Below are 22,593 nucleotides of genomic sequence, written 5' to 3' on the forward strand. Positions count from 1 at the left end.
GCGATGGGAGTAGTAGGGGGCGGTGAGGCCTCCGCCGCATCGCAGCCGGCCACAGGAGGCAGGAGCATGAGGCACGACCGGCGCTGGTTTGGGCGTATGGAGCATGAGGTTGAAGAAGCACTACGGCCATTGGATGGACATCGTACGGTCACTGGAGCTAGAATCGTGCATATTGACTAAGTTGACAACGCCCTCCATCCCCGTCAACTTAGTAGGCCCACAAGTCAGCCTGCCACTATACTAGGTCCCAGCTAACAGGGGGAGTATTCATTTTTTTGTGCATAATAAGGAGGCACTTCCTTGCGTGCGAAGATATAGCTGGTGGGTCCGAGCTGTCAGCGGCGGTAACATTTTTTTCGCGAAATACAGAGGACCTTTCGGTGGGTCCCTGGTGTCAGGTGGAGGAATCATTATTTTGCATGTAATAAGGAGGCATTTCCTTGCGTGCGGCCATGGACCCAGCTATCGGCCTCTCCACGTAAAGTCCACTTCAGATGCATGTCGGTCGTTGACCACGTTGACCAGGCCACGCCGAGAGCACCAGGGCGGTGGACGGCGGCAAGGCCTAGGAAGGGAACGACACGAAGGCAGGGAAGACTTAGAAGTTGTTTCCCACGCAGAGGGGTGTACGACTGTACGAGGGTTTACTGGTTCGTCTGTCGTCGCCGGAGAATAACAGCAGGTGTGGCTGAGTAGAGGGATGGCTAGGACAGCGATGGGAGTATGGTGGGGCGGTGAGGCCTGCGCGGCAGCACAGCCGGCCGCGGGGAGGAGGGAGCAGGCAGTCCCGCCGGCACCTGTTTCAGCAGCTTGAGCAGGAAGAGCAGAGACTGAAGAAGCACGACGGCCATTGGATGCCCATCCAACAGTCACTGCTTGTGCGTCAACCTTTTTTTAGGAAAGCCTCAAATCTGTGGAAAACAGCATACAGCCCATCTGCCATTATTTCTAATAATTTATAGCCCATTTGCTAATTATTAAGGTTTTTTTGGAGCCCATATTCTTTTTGTTAGCATTACAGCCCATATTGTGGCCACGGTTAAAAAATTATACGAAATTTTGCATATTTTGGTGCGGTCCGAACTGTTTTTAATCCCGAAATTTCGACTCACATTCAAACTGATTTTAAAAACAAATGTATATCAATATAAAATCCAACAAATTCTCCACGCATAAAAATTAATGTAATTTAAAATCTTGAAATGAAAAAAAAAGATATTTGAAACTAATTGCCGATTTGATGTGTTTTAAAAATGTACAGCCCATTTCTCATTACTAATGGGTCATTTTCTCGGCCAGCCGAATGAAGCTATCCTCGTCTTCTAAGCTTTGCAGCCCAACAGGCCTAACAAAGCGACTTACTTGGCAAATCACAAAAAAAACTGGGTTGTGGCCATGGACCCAGCTGTCAGCACCTCCATGTACAGTACTCTTCCGATGGAAGTCGGTCGTTGAGCACATTGACCACGCGCGCGCTGAGAGCACCAAGGCAGTGGACGACGGCGAGGCCTAGGAAGGGGATGACGCGGAGCCGGGGATGACGCGGAGCCGAGGAAGACGCGATAGTGGATTCCCATGCGGAGAGGAGTGCGAGGGCTCACTTGTTCGGTTGCAGCATGAGGCTGTCGTCGCCGCAGAATTACCTTGGGTGTGGGTGACTAGAGGGATACCCTGGGCCAGCGGTGGGAGTAGTAGGGGGCGGTGAGGCCTCCGCGGCATCACAGCCGGCCACGAGAGGCAGGAGCATGCGGCACGACCGGCGCTGCTTTGGGCGGCTGGAGCAAGAAGACCAGAGGTTGAAGAAGCACTACGGCCGTTGGATGGACATCGTACAGTCACTTGAGCTAGAATCATTCATATTGACTAAGTTGACAAAGCCCTTCGTCCTCATCAACTTAGTAGGCCCACAAGTCAGCCTCCCACCATGGTGGGTCCCAGCTAGCAGGGGGGTATTCATTTTTCTGTGCGTAATAAGGAGGCACTTCCGGTGGGTCCGAGCTGACAGCAGGGGGGAACGTTTTTTTGCGAAATAAGGTGGTCCGTCTAGTGGGTCCCAGCAGTGAGGGGCAAACGTTTTTTCATGAAATACAGTGGCCCGTCCGGTGGGTCCCAGCAGTCAGGGAGAAACGTTTTTTCCGCGAAATACTGGTGGCCCTTCCGGTGGGTCCCTGCTGTCAGGTGGAGGAATAATTATTTTGCGCGTAATAAGGAGGCACTTCCTTGCGGCTGCCATGGACCCATCTGTCAGCCTCTCCATGTACAATACTCTTCCGAGGGAAGTCGATCGTTGACCACATTGACCACACCGTGCCAAGAGCACCACGGCGGTGGACGACGACGAGGCTTAGGAAGGGGATGACGTGGAGCCGGGGAAGACGCGGCAGTGGATGCCCACGCGGAGAGGAGTACGAGGGTTCACTGGTTCGGCTGCGGTGTGAGGCTGCCGTCGCCATAGAATAACAGGGGGAGTGGGTGAGTGGAGGGATGGCCTGGCCAGCGGTGGGAGTAGTATGGGGACGGTGAGGCCTCCGCGGCAGCACAGCCGGCCACGGGAGGCAGGAGCATGCGGCACGACCGGCGCTGCTTTCGGCGGCTGGGGTAAGACCGGAGGTTGAAGAAGCACTACGGCTGTTGGATGGACATCGTTGACCACGCCACACCGAGAGCACCAGGGCTGTGGACGACGGCGAGGCCTACAAAGGGAATGACACAGAGCTGGGGAAGACACGGCAGTGGCTGCCCACGCGGTGGAGAGTACGAGAGTTGACTGGTTCGGCTGCTATCGACGGAAGATAACAGGAGGTGTGGGTGAGTAGAGGGATAGACAAGCGAGGATGCAAGTATGATGGGGCCGTGAGGCCTTCCCGGCAGCACTGCTGGCCACGGGAGGCGGGAACAGGCGGTTCCGACGGTGCTGGTTTGGGCGGCTGGGGCAGGAAGATCAGAGACTGAAGAAGCACAATTGCCGTTAGATTGACATCTAACGGTCTGACGCAGGTAGAGTCGATTGTTGACTAAGTTTATTTTTTGAGAAACCTTGTGTACGCATGAACTTAGTAGGCCACAAGTCAGCCTCCAAATCTGTGGTAGACAACATAAAGCCCATTTGGTATTTTTTATAATTTGCAGCCCATTTGCTAATTCTTAAGTAATTTATTACAGCCCATTTTCTGCCGAGGACCACAGTCAAAAAGTTCAACCTTATTTTGCATATTTCGGTGGAGACCAAACTGTTGTAATCCTGAAATGATAAACATTTTTTAAGAACTTATTGATTTGCCAAAAAATCATTTTGTTTTTGTAAGCAAATAAGACGTGGGACAATTGAGTTGGTTTAAGGGAAAACTAGTGGTAAAAAAATCAGCGTTGGGTGGGAAAAAACAACGAAAATAAGGATGTAAATATGAAAAGGGAATTTTATGTGTTTTCAATATAATGATACGTGTATATGAACTAGTAAAACTATAGGTAGATATTAGAAAACAGATGTGGGACATGCGTTTCAAGAGGAAAATAGAACTGGGCTGTGTGTTTGATTCAGTAAAAAAACTGCCTGCGGATGTTGTAAGACAAAATATAACTAACGCTGGCGGGCCAGAGGCCAGTAGATACCTGCTGGATCTTTGTGCACCATTGTTGTCATGGGCTGGGCCTGTTAAAAACAAAACTAACCCTGGGTAATCTACAGCCCAGTTGAAACTTGCTCGACCTAAAAAAACAATATACGTGCTCAATAAACGAGAGAATTCTGCAAGTACAGACTGATAACTGGGATGCAGCACGGATATTGTTTTTTTTATCGTCATAATAAGTGCATGCACTTGTTTCGAAAAAATTGGAGACCTGGGAATTCGAACGGTGGGTTCTTATGCTACCCATCAAAAAAAATCAGGTGCCTGAAAATTCGTTTCGAAACAAATGATTCAGCTTTATATCCACGTCGACCCTCGGCATGATGCTTGGAAGCAAATGCAAGTTCATACCAAAAGATCGTTAACAACAATACCAACTTGCGGACGACAAGGTAGTACAACTAACAATACCAAACTAACTTATAATCTTTTTACTCCTGGCCCTAGTGTTCATCTGGTAGAAAATCTTGCAGAGGACCAGCTCCCGCTCCTTCTCTTGCTCCAAGTCCCCGAGGTGGTAATGGTGCATCACCCACTTGGTCCTCTGCTGGTCGAAGTTCTTATTGGTGTGCAGCACCAGAACCTTTTTTGCTGCTCGTCTTCCGGCCGTTGACCATCACCGGCAAGGTATTGCCGGTCTTGTGCCACCTCGCGTGCCTGCCGCACTCCGACTGTATCTTGCGATGCGTCCACGTGCCCCTTCTGAATGCCCTGGAATTGCGCTGGAAGAAATGCTTCCTTAGGCCACTCAGTGTGATACCTGCAGTATTGTGGAATATAGGTTTTAGTGTACTTAGTTGGCATTTTCATAACATCTTTGGCATGTTGCACTCACTTGTTTCACTTTTTATTAACTGTCAAATTGTAATTGCTTCACCAGGCCTGCGTCTAAAAAGAAAAATAGAGCTATAAACAAAGGAATATGTTTGTGCAAGTAGACGGTCGATCAGTGTCTTACCTGGAAGTTTCTCAGGTTGGGTGTAGCATATTCCGTGCTCGCTGTCGATGGTTGGTATGAACAAATCGATGAGAGACTGAAATCTCGCGCTGTCGGCACTCACTTTGGCCTCAAGGTGCTCGATGAGCTCCTGATCTGTGGGATCGAACTTGACGCCAGCCGGCAGCACGAGCCAATCCTTCTTTGACTTGCATCGGTAATTCCAGTTATATGGTACTCAATGTATGATCAATCGACTGTTTTAAGTGAATGATGTAAGATTTCGACAGATAAGTGGTACTCCAAATCTGAAGTCCAGAATACCCGAACACGCCGCCGGGATTATTGTGTCACCTCACGCGCATCGTGTTGTCACGTCAATTCAATGTGTGGACATGATGAATAATTTGACCGACGTATACTAGTACTGCTACTGTACTACTTACTAGTCGTATTTTGTGTCACAATTTATACATAGGTTTAACTAACAAGTACGCACTTATATATATATAGGATAGCACTATTCTAATCCTAGGATTAGAATAACTATTTGGATCACAACAAGCCCTATAAGGGCCCGACAGGATGCTCCTGGATCCTGCCCACCCGACAGTACAGAAAAAAAGCCCACCCACCCGCTCCCCCGATCCCCTCCCCCGACCTTCCCCGATAACCTCCCGGATCGCCGTCGCGACCTGACTCCCTGGATCACGCCGCTGCTAACCCCACCCTCCCTGGAGTGCGCCACCGTCGCCACCCTCCCTGCATCGTGCCTCCGCCGTCGCCTCCCTCCCTGCATCGCGCCTCCGCTGCCGCCTCCCTCCCTACATCGCACATCCGCGGCGCCCCTACCCTGATGAGCCTCCACCTCCGCCGACCCCTGCCCTGATGCGCCTCCGCCGCCACCCACCCCGTCCTAGACGTGCCTCCATCCATGGTCCCCTAGTCCCCACGCGCCTCCTGTCACCGTACCTCCGGCCCCGACGCGCCTCCTGCCCACAGCGCACATCCGCCATGCCAGGCCTCCCGACCATCGCGGGCCGGCGCTGCACCACCCCCCATGCCGAACCACTCCACCCTCCTCCTCTGGTGCTTCCCCAACGAGGATCTGGATCCGAGTCATCCAGATGCTCGCCATTGACGCGGCCTTCTCGCTCCGCCCCACCCATGCCTCCTCCCTCTTCTGCCCCTGGCCATGCCTGCGCCGGCGGCCCAACCATCCATCTCGAGCACATGAAGTTCACGCCTCGCGTGCGAGCAGTCCATCCAGGTGCTTGTTGTGGGTCTCCCACAACACCCTCGATGACCTTCCCAAGGCCGAAGCGACGACCTGCCCGAGTCCTACGATGTGACCTTCATGCCTGTGTCTTCTCCGCCGCCCCCTCATCTTCAACTGCATGTGGTGAACACCATGGCGAGCTAACCGGATCCCTGCACAAAACGGTTGGACCAAGCATGCCTTCTTGCCACATTTGACAGAAGATCCCATTTTTCTGAACATGTAGCATTTGTTTCTTGGGAGGTTGTCAGGTTTCATGAACATGAATCTTCTGTCACGTGTGTTTACCACAGTTACCTTGGGATTACTCAGCTCCTTCTGTCGGTTCAGAAAAACACATATCTTGCTTCTTCCAAATTGTTGCAAGAAGTTGCTTCTTTTGTATTGCTGCCTAGGAAAAGCTGTTTCTCTGAATGCAGCAGCAGGCTGCACCACCCAATGGTGGAGTCGAACAAAGAAACAGTAGATCATGAACGAACCGTGGAGGTGGAGAGGCTATTTTTTGGTAGATTGATTTTCATCTGAGAGCTTGCTAGCTTCCCAATGGAGCTTCAATATTGTAGAGAACTCGAGTCTGATAAAAGAAGTATGATACTTGCAGACAAGCTATTGTTCATCAGAAATGTGTTTGTATTTATGCCTAAATAAAAGAAGTGATGGTTCTGAAGTTACTGTGTGTGTTTCTTGATCACGCGGTTATAACAAAACCACTCACAAAAACTGAAAATATTCATTTTGAAAAGGATACCATAAGCAAATTATGCCTTGTTTTAAAAAATGTGATGCAAACGAGATATGTGTGTGTGTGCGCGTGTGTATTGGGTGCAAATGCTCCCCAAATGCAGAAAAGAGTGCGTCGAAGCTCTAGTACATCCTTGCACAATTTTCTTTTCTCCTTTTATATTGAAATGAAGCTTCTTGTGATCACCTGCTTGTCCAAAAACTGACGTTTCACAAATTTGCAAGTCTAAAAGTTTGGAAGTTCGGGTTTGAAAATTTACAAAACTTTGGATAAAAATGGAAAAATATGAACCATAGGAAATTTAGTGTGGAGACCCCACCCCCCCTCCATTTTTTGGAAGAAAACTAAAATTTTGAAGTCAAGAAAAAAGTGGTTTCCCAATTTCTAACAGAACATAGAAGTTCAAATTTAAATAACCAAGAAGGTAAAAAATCCTAGAAGTTCAAATTTAAAAAGTGGAGCGGTTAGATGTTTATTACAAAACTTGGATTTCTTAAATTACTAAAAAATAAATCAAAGAAGTTCAAATTAAAATAAGAGAGTTGTTTGATGTTCGTATACCAAGAAAAAACAAGCGTCCCCTAGAAAATGTTAACTCTCGAAGTTCAAATTTAATAAAATGGAGAGTTCGAAAAAAATGTTATGTGTGTACAAAAGAAAAATTCTCACTGATTTCTCTGTGATTGGAAAATGATGACCAAAAAATTTGAATTTAACATAATAGAGCCATTCAAATATTTGTAACAAAAAACCAAGCAATTCAAAAAGTTAATAAGAAACAGATTTTTCCTACTTTTAAAAATAAGACCTAGAAGTTCAACTTTAAATAATTGAGTTGTTCGATATTTATTATATAACTAGCACTTTTCCCGTTACTAACAAATAACACCAAAAAGTCCAAAAATTAAAAAATATGAAGTTGTTTGATGTCTATAAAAACTCAGATTTTCCCCAATGCTAAAGATTAAAACCAAGAAATTCAATTTCAAAAAAAAACGTAGTAGTTCAATGTATATAAAAAATTCATATTTCCACATTACTAAGAATAAAACCAAGAAGTTCAATTGGAAAAAGCGGAGTAGTTTGATACTTATTTGAAAAATTGGATTTTTATATTTACTAAAGAATAAAACCAATAAGTTCAATTTCAAACAACGAAGAAGTTTGATGTTTATAAAAAAACCTCCAATTTTCACATTTCTAAAAATACACAAATGAAGTTCAGGTAAAAAAGGCAGAGCGGTTCAATGTTTATAAAAAACTTAGATATTTTCACGTAACCAAGAGAAGTTCGGTTTGATAACTGCCAAAAGTTCACATACTACACGGTGTGCATCTTATGAAAAGAAAGAATGAAAACGCAAAGGCTAAAAGTTTTGTTACTAGAAGTTCAAGTGCTCGGCCCGAGAAAGTTCAAAAATTCATGTGAGAGAGGTTGAACAAAAGTACGTGACAGAAGTTCAAGGTGAAAACAGCGGGAAGTTCAACTAGTACAGGAAATGCATTTTAGATAGGAATATAAGAATAGAAAATAAAAAGCTTACAAATTTTGTTGCAAGAAGTTCACGTGCTCCTCCTGGTGAAGTTGAAGATCTCTAGTGAAAGACGTCCAAGCTTCAATTACATGTAAAAAATAGGCAAAAAACGATGTTGTTTTTTCCATTTCTAAAACTACATGTTGTTTTTTCCATTTCTAAAACTACTCTCAAACGACAAAAAATTGTAACGTCTGTCTATATGAAAAATATGCTCCTATTCATAAGCTTTCCAATGGTATATTATATGTTACATTCCGATGTACATTTTAAAAGTTTCATGTATACCAATTAAAACACGTTTTTGTGTAATGAAAAAATTATTTTGAACAGTCACAAGTATGAAAAACTGATAAACATGGGAAAGTTTCGTGTTTTCAACAGCTTTTCATTGATATATCATTTGCTCAATTCTGGTAAGTGGTTGGGGAGTTACGGGTAAAAAATAACACGTGAAAAATAGAGTGAAGTTCAAAAAGAACTGATCCAAAAGTTCAATCTCTTCACGAAGTGCCTTTTCGGAGACTCTGTTATTTCGATGAAGGCAGAATGCATGATCTCAGAAGTTCAGATCGATAACTGCCAGAAGTTCACGTAGTACACGGTGTGCATTTTGTATTAAAAAAAGAATGAAAATGTAAAGCCTAAAGTTTTCTTGCTAGAAGTTCAAGTGCTCGGCCGGAGAAAGTTCAAAAATTCTTGTGATAGAGGTGAAAACAACACAGAAGTTCAACTACTGCAAACGAAAATACGTCACAGAAGTTCAACGTGAAAACAGCAGGAAGTTCACCTACTACACTGAATGAATTTCCGATGAAAAACTTTCAAAATCGTCGTGAGTATGAAAAAATGATCAACACGGGAAAGTTGCGTGTTTACAGCAGCTTTCCATCGGTATATCACCCGCTCAATTCCCGTGAGTGGGATGGAGAGCTACGAGCAGTGGATGAAGATCTACGAGCAAAAAAATCACGTGAAAAACAGAGTGAAGTTCAGGTACACGCACCGAGAAGTTCAGGTTCTTCACGCGGTGCATTTTTGAAAAATCTGTTTTGTGATAGAGCTGGAACAAATGATCCCGCCGTTTTCAGAATTACTTGAAAACGGCTAGGAATCAGAGAGAACCTGCAACATGGAAAAGTTTCGCACTTTTCGTAGCTTTTCAACGGTGTATTATTTGCCCAATTCCGATAAAGTTTGTAGAAATTACGGCGAAAATACATTTTTCGCCATTTTTGAAACTGACTTAAAACCGTAAAGAATTGGGAGAAACAATACATACCAAAAAGTTTTGCATTTGTTCAAGCTTCCCAACACCATATCATTTGCTGCATTCGGACGCACAGTTAAAAAATTAGCTCGAAAATACGAACTCGGTAGGACTTGGACCATTTTCTAAATTACTCTTAAACCATTCAAAATTAGAAAAATACTTTCAAGGTGAAAAAGTAGTGCATTTTCATAAGCTTTCCAACGCCATATCATATGCCTCCATTGCACTAGCCGTTTAGAAATGACATCGAAAAAACGAACTGCGCTGTTCGGTTTACGAAATTTTACGTTTTTTCAAATTACTCTTTAACCATATGGAATTAGAAAAAACTTTCAACATGTGGAAGGAGCGGTTTTGTAGCAGATTTCCAACGCCATATTATATGCCTCATTCCGATAAACGGTTTCGAAATGCGATCGAAAATACGATTCACATTTTTTGTGCAAAGAAAAAACGGTTTTTCAAAACTGCTCTTAAACCACTTATATTTTGCCAAAAATTTAAGTTGGGTCATGATATTGGTGTACATAGCTTTCCAACGGTATATCGCAAGCCCCGTTTGGCAATGTTGGCGGAAGTTCAACCGAGTTCACAGGGAAGTTCAACGTACTACTAGCGGGGCAGGTCAGGTTGTGATCAGAATATTATTCTGATCCCGTGATCAGAATAGTGTTTATATATATATATATGGCTTCTGCACAGCATCTCCATCATCATTATCAGTACATCCTACGCAGGTGAGTTAGGATGCACTTGATCCCAGGAAGGTATCTATCCTTCAAACCAGAGGAGTGCTTCAAACTAACAACAATACATAATATCCAACAAAAGAGGGTCATGCTACAGCAGCATAATACATGGCTCAGTATAGATATCAGCACGAATCAAGTTGTGCATATTTGTTGTTGGCATGAACCACATCGCCGCCTGTCGGGTTTGCAAAAGCCATGCATCGCATGGAAGCTTGATGCCTTACACACACTGAAGATTATCTGGCAACAAGCTGTGTCGATGAATCTCTGGATATGGTGATTCATGAAACCCATGGTATGATGTGTAAACACAGCCCCCCCCTCACGAATGGAAGTTTCATAGCACAATAACCATCGCCGGCGATATGATAGATGATTGGTTGGATGATCGGATAATTAAGCCCGAGGAACAAGGACTGGTTGCCGAGGCTGTAAACCCGCCTCCAGTTGAATACGCCTAGCCCAACAGAGCTGGGATCTTTCTCGAACACGAAGCAGCCATAGCCATCAATGTCACGAACGCCCCACGCATTGTACTGCATGTGGTTTGATGTAATGGTTTGGTCAATTTGGTAAGTGCGAATGAGCATCAAATGACCGCCGTCAGCTGAACAAGCAATAAACCACCACTCATCGGCTGGTATGATTCCAGGTCCTGGAATCATGAAGGCCAACGCATTTGCATCTGCTGCAACAATTCAAATTGGAAACCAGAAGGACAAAAATAAACAATCATGTTCAGAGTATGTGTGGAATTAAGATTATTATAACAGTGACACATATCATAGACAGAGAATTGCAATGTCGTGGTCATAATCATACCCCAAGTTAAAAAAATAAGCCAATGGCTTTCATATTCTAGCAATATGTCATGGTTCAAACATCATGTAACAATGAGAGGAAAACAACTATGACAGTGCCTACTCATATTCTACCATAGCACTTACTACTACTGTTCTCATATCAACTCTAAGCAATAACATGCGTTGTTATAAAAATCGTGTAAACGAGAGTAACATATAGCAATCATGATGTTATGCTCATAATATGTATTTTAACAATCATTAGATGCCAATTTTTCTCATATCAACTCTAACAATAACATGTGTGGTCATAAAAATCTAGGAAATGAGAGGAACATATAGCAATGATGTGGTTATAGACATGCTATGCATTCTAAATTCGTAACAAATGAACAAGCAGTCGTATTCATAAGGTAAAGATGAGATGAGATAGAACAATTACATGATGATAGATTCCACCAGTATAGGTAGCCAATTTGTGCGTCGACCGCGTAAATGATGTCATCGTGCACTATAGCATCAGACAGAAATGTTTCCTCAACAGGATTGATGATGATCCATAACCATGTATGGCGACCGGATTCCAGATAGACTAATCCCTTGTTGAACAAGGCAATGAGCTTGTAATCCATGTAGTCTTCTGATGGTGTGGGCACTTCGCAGATTACAACTTTCTGCAAACAGAGGTGGAGCCAAAAGCTTGACGCGTCTTGTGCGTGGTAGGCAGGAGTTTCCGGCGGGCCGCGAGGCTCGATGGCGGCGGTATCCAACGATGGAAGGGTGATCTCTCGCTGGGTGTAGATATCCACGAGACGCCACGGACTACCGGTGTGGTGGATGAGGATGATCCAGTTGGCCTTCATGCCCGCCCAGTAGTGGCCGCGCATGAAAGACAGGTGGACGGGTAGTGGTAGCATGTCGAGGAGCACCACGGCAACCTCCGTAGGATCGTAAGTCGGTGTATGGGCCACCTGCGAGGATCGGGCATCAGCAAGCAGGGTGTCTTGAAAAGAGCCGGCCGGTTGCAGACGAGTAGACGGTACAAAGACACCGAGCATGCGGCCAGACGGACGGTGCTGAGTAGGTCCATACGACTACAGATCTGCTCCAAGAGAACATCGGGGAGGGAATTCCAATCGCGGCTCTGCGTGTCAGTCGGTTCTGACATTGGGGTTTTCGGTGCCTGCGAGCCAGCGGGGAAGTGGATTTGGGTGAGCGAGCGAAGAAGCTTCTCCTCGTGTGGCCGAGCAGTGAGCGGGGGGAAATGGTACGCGCAAGCTACCAAGGAAGATGGCGCGGGCGGGCGAGCAGTGAGCGGGCGTAAATGGTGTGCGGCCGACGATGGGGGAGAGAGGAGGAAGAAGAGTGGAAGACGGGGAAGAAACTGCATTCAATCTCAATTCTACTAGTACTACTACCAGGATACACTGTCCTTCGGAGTGTAAATAGTTACACCGATGACATGTGGGTCTACCACAACAGGGCCCATATGTCAGTTAATGGAGGACAGAGGTGCGTAGGCGTATTTGCGGAAGCATGCTCTACTGGCAAACATGATGGCACTACTGGGTAAGGCTGATTTAGTAACACCAACACGCTGGTTCAGCTTATTAATTACGTGTCCCATCTGCTGCAGCGTGTATTGTCACTTCAGTGCGAAGACTAGTTGAATAGTTCTCTCTGGCCGAGATGGGGAATAATGGATCGCGAGGACTTCCTTTCTACAATATCCCTAAGCCTCTATGCTCACTTCACTCATTTTGCTCCGTACCTAGTCACTTGTTGAAATTTGTAGAAAGACGAATACTCCGTATTAGGGAATAGAGGGTGGCTTTTACTCCGTACTATTTGGGAACAGAGGGAGTATCACCATATGGAGGGAACAGAGGAAGCTTGAAATATGAACATGTCAATGGGAGGGAGTAAGCCCCATGCATGCATGCATGCAACATGCAACACTCACACGTACACATCGACGCACGCAACACTCACGCACCCATGCGGCACAGAGCACACGACGCAACACACACGCTTACGCTCAAGTGCTCAACCCACTCCCAATGTCCGTGAAAGACTGTACATTTAAAGATTTACACATTGACCAGGTCATAATTAACGCCCAAAAGTAGCAGACTTATGTGTGCATGCGACCATTGAGATAAGAAGATTAAATGAAGGTCGTTGCATGCTGTAATTAAGGATAGACATGTAGCCTATACCTACAGCACAAGTTGGTGCATTAGTCAATCAATATCGATTTAGATTAAAGGCCAAATGCATTGGAAGTGTAGATGTACATCATGTAGTACACTATTTGTTGGAAGACCGAGGGAGGACACGTGCATGCACTCACATACACAGCCAGGTCGGTTCACGCGCAAGGGTTGGACTCGTGTCGCGCCTACGTAAAGTTTTGTTTAACTGATTTCTTTGCTCTGCCAACTGAAAGGTGGGACCCAGAAACCAGGTGACAATTTAACCAGTCAACAAAGTGCCACGTCGACTATCTGGCCGGTCAGTAGGGTGCAATACGGTGCTCTACGATGAGCTAGTGATCGTATAATCGCCGCAAAACTATATATAGTGACCGTAAAGAGAGTACTGTTACATACGTTGACCATCAGTGTATTTTTCTCATTTCAAATTAAGCCATATTAATCGGAAAGGACGCAGTATGGACTACTACTAGTACTAGTACTACTTTGATGTGTCCCGTCAACTCGCCGAACGAGGAGAAGCTTGCTTACTACGCCTCTCCCTCACCCACGCGCGCGGTGGTTCGCAGGACGAGGAGAGGGTTTTGACTACAGCGCCCTCTCCCTCTCCCTCGCCCTTGCGGTGGACATGTAGCAGTTCAATCGGTGTCAGATTGCCAGAAGCATATTGTACTGTAGTATCATCATTGTTGGACCTTCCGAAGAGGCGAAGAGCCAAGTGCAAGGTTCACATGAGTACGAACTGTTGAACCTCCCGAAGAGGCAAAGAGCCAAGCACAAGGTTTTATAGGAGTTGTCGTCCTAGTAGGAGTGTACTAGTAAAACTATTGTAACGCCTTCGATGCAGCTATATCTCCCACGTGTCGAAGCACGACTTAGAGGCATAACCGCATTGAAAGCAATGTCGCAAGTGAGGTAATCTTCACGCAACCCATGTAATACATAAGGGAAAGAGATACATAGTTGGCTTACAACCGCCACTTCACACAATTACACGAATAAAGCATTACATCATCCAGATACACACAAGGTCCTACTACAGAACCAAAATAAAAGAAGACTACCCCAAATGCTACACAGATCCCGATCGTCTCAACTGGGCTCCACTACTGATCAACTGGAAAATGGAACAACATAATGAACGAGATCTTCATCGAGCTCCTCCTTGAGCTTGGTTGCGTCACCTGCACGGTTCAACGGCACCTGCAAACTAGTTTTGGAAGTATCTGTGAGTCACGAGGACTTAGCAATCTCACACCCTCGCGATCAAGACTATTTAAGCTTATGGGTAAGGTAAAGGTATGATGTGGAGCTGCAGCAAGAGACTAGCATATATGGTGGCTAACATACGCAAAAGGAGAGTGACAAGAGAAGGCAAAAGCACGGTCGAGAAACTATGATCAAGAAGTGATCCTAGAACAACCTACGTCAGGCATAACTCCAACACCGTGTTCACTTCCCGGACCCCGCCGAGAAGAGACCATCACGGTAACACACGCGGTTGATGTATTTTAATTAAGGTCAACTTCAGGTTTTCTACAACCGGATATTAACAAATTCCCATCTGCCCATAATCACGGGCACGGCTTTTGAAAGTTCAAATCCCTGCAGGGGTGTCCCAACTTAGCCCATCACAAGCTCTCACGGTCAACGAAGGATAATCCTTCTAGCGGGAAGACCCGACCAGGCTCAGAATCCTGGTTACAAGACATCCTCGACAATGGTAAAACAAGTCCAGCAAGACCACACGATGCGCCGACATCCCGATAGGAGCTGCACGTATCTCGTTCTTAGGGCAACACCGGATAAGCAATCCATACAACTAAAACCAGCCCTCGAGTTTCCCTGAGGTGGCGCCGCAAGGGCTCTATTTTGGACCAACACTTAGACAAGCACTGGCCTGGGGGTTAAAATAAAGATGACCCTCGGGATGCGCGACTCCCAAGGGAAAAAGGCTAGGTGGCGAATCATAAAACCAAGGTTGGGCCTTGCTGGAGGAGTTTTATTCAAGGCGAACTATCAAGGGGTTCCCAATATAACTAAACCGCGTAAGGAACGCAAAATCCGGGAACATAACACCGATATGACGGAAACTAGGGCGGCAAGAGTGGAACAAAACACCAGGAATAAGGCCGAGCCTTCCACCCTTTACCAAGTATATAGATGCATTAATTAAATAAGAGATATTGTGATATCCCAACAAAATATCCATGTTCCAACATGGAACAAGCTCCAATCTTCACCTGCAACTAACAACGCTATAAGAGGGGCTGAGCAAAGCGGTAACATAGCCAAACAACGGTTTGCTAGGACAAGGTGGGTTAGAGGCTTGGCTTAGCAATATGGGAGGCATGATAAGCACGTGGTAGGCATCGCAGCATAGGCATAGCAAAAGAGCGAGCAACTAGCAAGCAAAGATAGAAGTGATTTCGAGGGTATGGTCATCTTGCCTGAAATCCTGCAAGGAAGAAGAACGAGTCCATGAAGAAGACAAACGGATGAAGTTGAACGAATCCTCACAAACGCGACGTTATCGGAACCAACCCGTAGAGGCAACACCAGAAAGAAGCAAACAACATAGTAAACAACCACCACATGAACATGGCATGATGCACAACCAAGTATGATGCATGTCCGGTTTAATGAGGCATGTCATGGCAAAGTGCACAAACAACACTACAAGTTAAGTGGAGCTCAATATGCATCGGGATGCATATTGACAAAACACCACATTCCATTATTTAGTTCACTCCCGGTTAGGTACTCAACAATATTAAATGTTGTTAAACATGGCAAGAGGTGAGGCATAACAAAACTACATCATCTAAACAATTTAAATGGGGCCGGATATAACAAATAACGAACCCGGTAAATCCCCATATGCCTTAGTAATTTATTGCAACAACAATTTAAACATTTTAATTGTTGTTATCAAGATGCGGATGACATGAACAAGTTTATGGAATTTTTATAAAAAGTTGACAACAGCATTATGAAGCATTTGTCACCGTGGTGGAAAGAAAAGGGGTGCCACGGCAACGATAACGGTAACGGTGCCACGACAACGTTCCGGTTCCGGTACTCGATTGAGATACCGATGCAAAGGGGAAGTGTGCAGATGCATGCAAAAGATGGTGGGGCGCTCCCGGATACCGGGTTCCCACATGTCGGTGGCAAGGCAAAAGAGGGGCAACGTGCACCGATAATTAAGACTCGAGGCAAAACAAGGGTGCATCTCATAAAACATGCATTCGTTCGTTCACGAGCGTCGTCTCGGGGTTATACCTTCGAAGCGTGCAAACGGGACGGTTCCCGTTCGGTGCAAAGTAGAGGAAGTAGGTGTTCTCGTTTCGTAGTTGTACACACTCCGTAGGTGTTCAGGGTCACATCGAGGAACTTGTCGTCTGCGGGTTCTTCAAGGGTCGACGGTAGTGGTACTCGGTCATTTCGAAGAGGTACTTCACAACATGCACAGGATGGTAGTTGTACACGGTCATCGTGGGAAGTAAAGGTACACACAAAGGTAGTCGAACTTGACGGTTCCGTTGCACGGGTCTTCGGAGATAGTAGTGGTACGCGTTTCGTAGCCGTTCGGGTCATCGTTATAGGAACTTGACGGAGTTGAATCCCTTCGAGGTTGTCGTGGTACTTGCGGTCTTCAGACTTGCCGGTCTCGACGAAATGAAGGGGTACTTGGCGATTGACGGATGTCGTGGTTCTTGTCGGCCCGAGTCTCGGCGTATTCGGGTTCTCTCAATGTAGTTGTACCGTGTGATGGTCTGGAGCGGCACCGATGATCTAGTCCAAGCAGTGGGTCTTGGCGATGTCCGATGGGTCTCATTTGTGGCCATGGAACAGTGGCTCCGTGAAAACAACAGAGCCAAAGGGATGCAAGGCCATGGCAACGGCAGGTCAAAGCGCTTGACCGGAACCACAACCATCACGTGCTCGAGGACAGGGCACTCGGGGTAGCGGCGAGACTTGCAGGACGCAGGTGGAGGGGTGGATGGAGACGGCGGTGCAGCAGGGCAGGAAGCAGGAGCAGAGGGGTGACTGAGTGGAGCAGAGGAGCAGCGCTCATGCTCAGTAGCAGAGCAGCGGCTTCATGGGCCTCAGGCGGTGGGCGATAGCAGGATCCGAGCCGCGGAGGGATGGTCTCGGGCGCGAGGACTCGACGGCGCCCGATTCCGGCGGGGTCGAGGGAGGAGCGGGTGGCGACCTCCAGGCGGTCCTAGCAGAGGAGGCAGCACCTTCGGCGGGACAAGGTGGTGGTCGTCGACGCGGCCGGACGGCGAGCCAACGTCCAGAGGAGGCTCGGCGGAGGAGCAGCGACCGCTTGAAGGTCGAGGTCGCCGGCGGCTGGATGGAGCTCCGGCAGTAGGACGCGAGCTTCGGTGGTGGCGCTGGCAACAAGGAGCAACTCCGGCGATGGCGCTCGCCAGCGCGGCACCGGAGGCGGTAGGGCGTGAGGTGAAGGCCGGCAGCGTTGGCGTTGAAGATCGAGAGGGAGGAGGGTGTTCGAGCAAACGAAGATGGGAAATGAGCCAAGGCTCTCTCTCTGGCGGCGCGAGGGAACACGAGAGGGAGAGGCCAGGGTAACGAAAGAGAGAGGGCTAGCGAGCGAGGGGATCGGGCTAGGGTTATGGAAACTGGTGGGGGCGGCTGGACCTTGGAGCCAGCCAAGTGGGATGGGCGCCAGCTGGGCCTTGGCCAACTGGTGCGGCTGCTGGGCTCCCTCTCCTTTCCAAAATCTTCCCTTTCTTAATTTATTGTTTATATAAATAAACAAACAGCAAAGGGGAAAATCCAGGGGTTTTTTGTTAGGAAAAAGAGAGATATAAAAATATATCTGGAACCCTGGATTTATGTAGGGTTTGAATAAATTTCTCTGGCATTTTTAGAAGGTAGAAAAATAATTAGAGTTTGAATTATTCTCAAACATCAATCATTTTTTAACCTGACCAAAACAACTTCGAATGGGATGAAATCTGACAGAGAGGGTGTAGGAAAAAGGCAAGATTTATAGGGAAAAGATGAACATTAATGGAGGAGGAATAAGGTTGCTTGCAAAGACATGAAAGAAGAAAGAAGTGAGAGGGATGATGCATGGGTATGGCTTGAGAGAGATGACAAGGAAAATATATGAGGTTAAGTCGGATACAAGAAGAGTTGAAGAGTAATGCAATTGTGTGATGGGTGATTCCAAGTTAATGGGATATTTAAAATAGCTCCCTAATATCGGGAGGATATATTATAAAGAGAATCACCATGTGAATTCCCTTGGTTTAAATGGATCGAAGATCCATACAGTTTATTTAGTTGAGATGCAAAAGACTTATGACATGATGACATGATGCAAAGCACATGATGCAACGAACCAAAACGAAACACCCGACAACACTTGGAAACATGGAAGGCATCTGAAGCTCCGTTCTCGGGTCATCACAACTATTGCGAACGATGCTACTGTATGATGCCGCCACGTCACGTATATCCAAAGCTGTGCCACCTTTTTTTCTCAAAGAGCATGTTGGAGCACGTGCAACAACGACACAAGTTGCACATACACATAACACATTTACTAGTAATAAATTCTAAAGGACAAATGCCAGTATGCCACACAAGTTCATCTCCAACTCATGTGATAAATTTGTGCATGACTAGTCTACATATATTCACAGCGCTACCGTTCACAATTACCGTACTCCACTTACACGTTATAGATGGGCTATATGTCCTCCTCCAGGTTCCAGTCCCAGGTGTTCTTCATGGATGGCACGATCCATAGCGGTGGCCAACAGGAATCATTGTCGCAGCTTTCTAGTCCGGTTCCACACGATGGAGACTCATCCAAGCTGAAGCGGCATAAATCAGGGATAGCGTGTCCCAGCATGTCGTTTATCCGGCGGCGCGCACTGAAGACACAACCATGCTTCATGAACGGCAGGCCTTCCATGTCGTGCACTGAAGGTGGCATCCGCTTCACAATGGGGTAGCTGTCCCCGATGAAAAGCGAGTACTCTCCAAGAGTGTTCCTCGGCACCCACGTAGCATCACGGGGGTCAAACTTGGCGCCATTCATTTGGTACACGCGGCGTCCGAGATCTGGACACATGGTGATGTACATAGTCAAGGTCCATGCATAATAATGTTGTGCTCAAATGTGGTGGTCAGTAATACTGTGCAACAAATAGTACAACTCCGGCATAGAGGAAGTAAAATAACTGGCTTATTATATATAGCCACTCTTGGCTACATGGATGAGATAGTAAGACATGGAAAAACAAAAATGGTGGCAGCTAGTGGGTTCAAGTCTTCAAGGGCCTAGCTAGCTATATGCGTCCTCCAAGGTAAAAAGTACTCCTACTAGTACTACAAAGTATACTACTAGTACAACAATGAAAGAGAAGGCGAGAGGGTTAAAAAATGGAATACCTGGGTAGATGGTGACGGTCCGATCGTGGTAGATTGTGTGACCATGTTGCACATCAGTGGTACCATGGGTAACGACTGCTAAGATAGTTGATCCCAATATGCCAGAGTCAGCTACAAGGTTCCAGGTTAGACCGAATCGCGGATGCAAATGCACATCCAGGATTAGCGATCTTATTTTGCTCGGGGGATGACTGGTCCCTGCAAAATAATGGAGTACCGTTAGGGATGCAAATGATGGTTTGTGCATTCCGTTTGTAATCTCCCGTACCGTAGGATGTCAACCATATGAAACAAGTCCCCTAGCTTGTCACCGCGAATATCCGGCCTAGATGGCACACGGCGTCTTCGAACGTGTAGGGGTACAAATCTGCCGCCGCCAACATGCGCCAGCCTCTGCCGTTACTGCCTCCTGCATTGATGGCAATCCTTATGTCGAACACCGCAATGAGATAGTAATCGTCGTAGCCGCGTTGCTTTGTCGGCGAGTCCGCAATTGCTATCTTCTTCAATATCATGTAGGCATCATCATACGTATTCTTGCCCAACCAGTCTGGAAGGCTGATCCCAATGGTGGAGAAGGGGTCTACCGAAACGGCCGCACTGATGTGGATGTTGTGCAAAATCATGGTGGTATCCGGCCGGAGGTATGCCAGCCAATCTTCTTTGGCACCGACCCAGACCTATATATAAGACGGTGGGAAGCGGAGAAATTATGGGATGGAAATGGAATAACTAAGTACTACATGATCAGACTCCATTACTGACCTGCTCATCAGACAAAACCCGACTACCTCTCAACGTCGTCAACTCTAGCGGAGTCAACGTGCAACCATGGCTAGGGAGCGGTGGACTGTTCGAAGAATTGTTCCATAGAAGAACCTTCTCCTCGAGGACGCATGGAAGACCAACAAGCATGGTCTTTTCCCAAGCCTGTTTAAGCAGCGGCTTGAAAAAGTTGGTGCAGGAAGCACCGAGTCTAGCGGCGGTGAGGACGTCGGAGCGGCGTGCGATTTATCCCAGAGAATCGTCGTCCAAGGTCTCCCAGCCCCGACGAGGAGGAGAACCGCCTGGCGAATCCATGGGGCAGCGACGAACTGCCTTCTCTTCGGGGGGAGGGGAACTCGCGAGGAGGAGATAAGAGCGTAGTAACCGCAGGGCCTCGTCCCTTCCAACTGTAGATCGTTCCTCAGCGAAGGGGTGAGGCTATTATTTACTACTCCCTCCTTTCCGGTTTATAGGGCTTATCTCAAAGTTTTAGTTTTTCCATTTTATAAGGCTCAATTTGGTTGTTTTCCATCACATGTTCAGATTCCAAGGTGCATTAAATCATTGCATGCAAGTACTAAGAGAAAATTGACCAATGCATGTAATTTATGCATGCATGCATTGCAATTAATGCATTGGTAAACATACTTTTTTGAGGAAAACAAGAGCATTAATTGGGTGCTTTTGCAAACTACAAAAAGTATTCCTCCACTCACCATCTACCTTGGTTGGTGTGAATTTTGAATTGAGCCTTATAAACCGGAAAGGAGGGAGTACTAGTACTAGCATTATGGAACGTTATGGGATTGCATTATACTGTAAATAATAGCACTAGTAAGAAATTTTTGGCACTAGGTAGTAGTTTTTCGCGTGGATTAAGAAATTTTGGGTATGTTTTTACCATTTTTTGTACACGCCAACTAGTGTCAAAAAACGTCGTACATTATGTGACGGAGGAGTACGTACTCGTACTGTAGCAGTACTAGTACTACTTTTCTCAACTAGTAGTGTGATGTACTGTACTTCTAGTCTAGTCTAGTATAGTGCACCAGTTTTGAACTCTTGAATCTCAGGGCCAAGGATCTACAGTTGGAAGTGGAGGGTACTACTGTTCTCTAGAACCATCACTGTACTATCATTGTAGGGGAAGTACACCTGCGTAGTGGCCTAGTGGGTACTCTCGGTGCTCTATTCAGCCGCTCCTCTCACGTAGCTAGCCTACTCAGCCGCTCCTCTCACGCACACACTAGCAGCCTGTTTATCAGCAACGGTTACTGCGGGGGCAGAACATTTGAGTTATTTGATACAATGAGACTAGGCTTTTCGCTTCCATTTGTGGAGGTGTAATGGATCTCGTTGAACTTTGTTAGTAGTTCCTTCTTTATGAATGAGATGAAGCAAAGCTTTTGCCTCCCTTTCAAAAAAACACGTCAAGAGGAATTTCTTTTATAGTAGAGCCGATAATGGAGTGAAGTCTATGCACGCAACGCCACAAGCTACAGAGTAGTAGTAGAGCACTTTACGTACAGAGCCATATTGCACAGTTCCCAATGCCCGGCCAGGCTTTTCCGGCTCCTCGGGCTTAATTGGGAGGCACTAGTTTAAATATGCTACTAGCTGGAAGTTGCAAGCGAGGTGCGGCTAGGGCGAGCACGCGAGCCACGGAATGCTAGGAAGGAAAACCCATTCACGTGGCTAGGCTGTCCAGTGCACCAAGATTCTGGGGCTGCACGTCCGTTTGACTTCAAAACTCAGACTACCCGTGTAAAATATTGGCTCGCAGCGAAGTGTAGTAGTACTATTTTTTTAAGAGGCCGCCGTGCGTTCGGCCGGGATCGAACCCACAAAACGAGGTATACACTCCCGCGACCACTAGTAGTACTCGTTGGAGTACAATGCAACCTAGAATCACCTTTTGTCACTAGTAGTACGTACATTGGTCCTTACAAGAAACCCCTAAGAGCATGGTTAATAGTATAGCCAGCTGCTGGCTATAAGCCGGTGCCATGTCATCTACAACCCATCTTATAGCCAACATGTAGTACTTCCTCCATCTAGGTGAATAAGTCATCTTAGATTGTGCACCGTGACCAAGGAGGAGGGGAAAACTAGAGAACTTAATGTTTATTTGCTAATTAATAGCATTGCATGCAATGAATCAACCACTGCATGTCATGTTTGGTAGTTTCAAGTCATTAAAAGCATGCACACCCACATCTCTTAT

This window comes from Triticum urartu, chromosome 5 (assembly GCF_003073215.2).
Source record: "Triticum urartu cultivar G1812 chromosome 5, Tu2.1, whole genome shotgun sequence".
NCBI classification, from domain to species: Eukaryota; Viridiplantae; Streptophyta; class Magnoliopsida; order Poales; family Poaceae; genus Triticum; species Triticum urartu.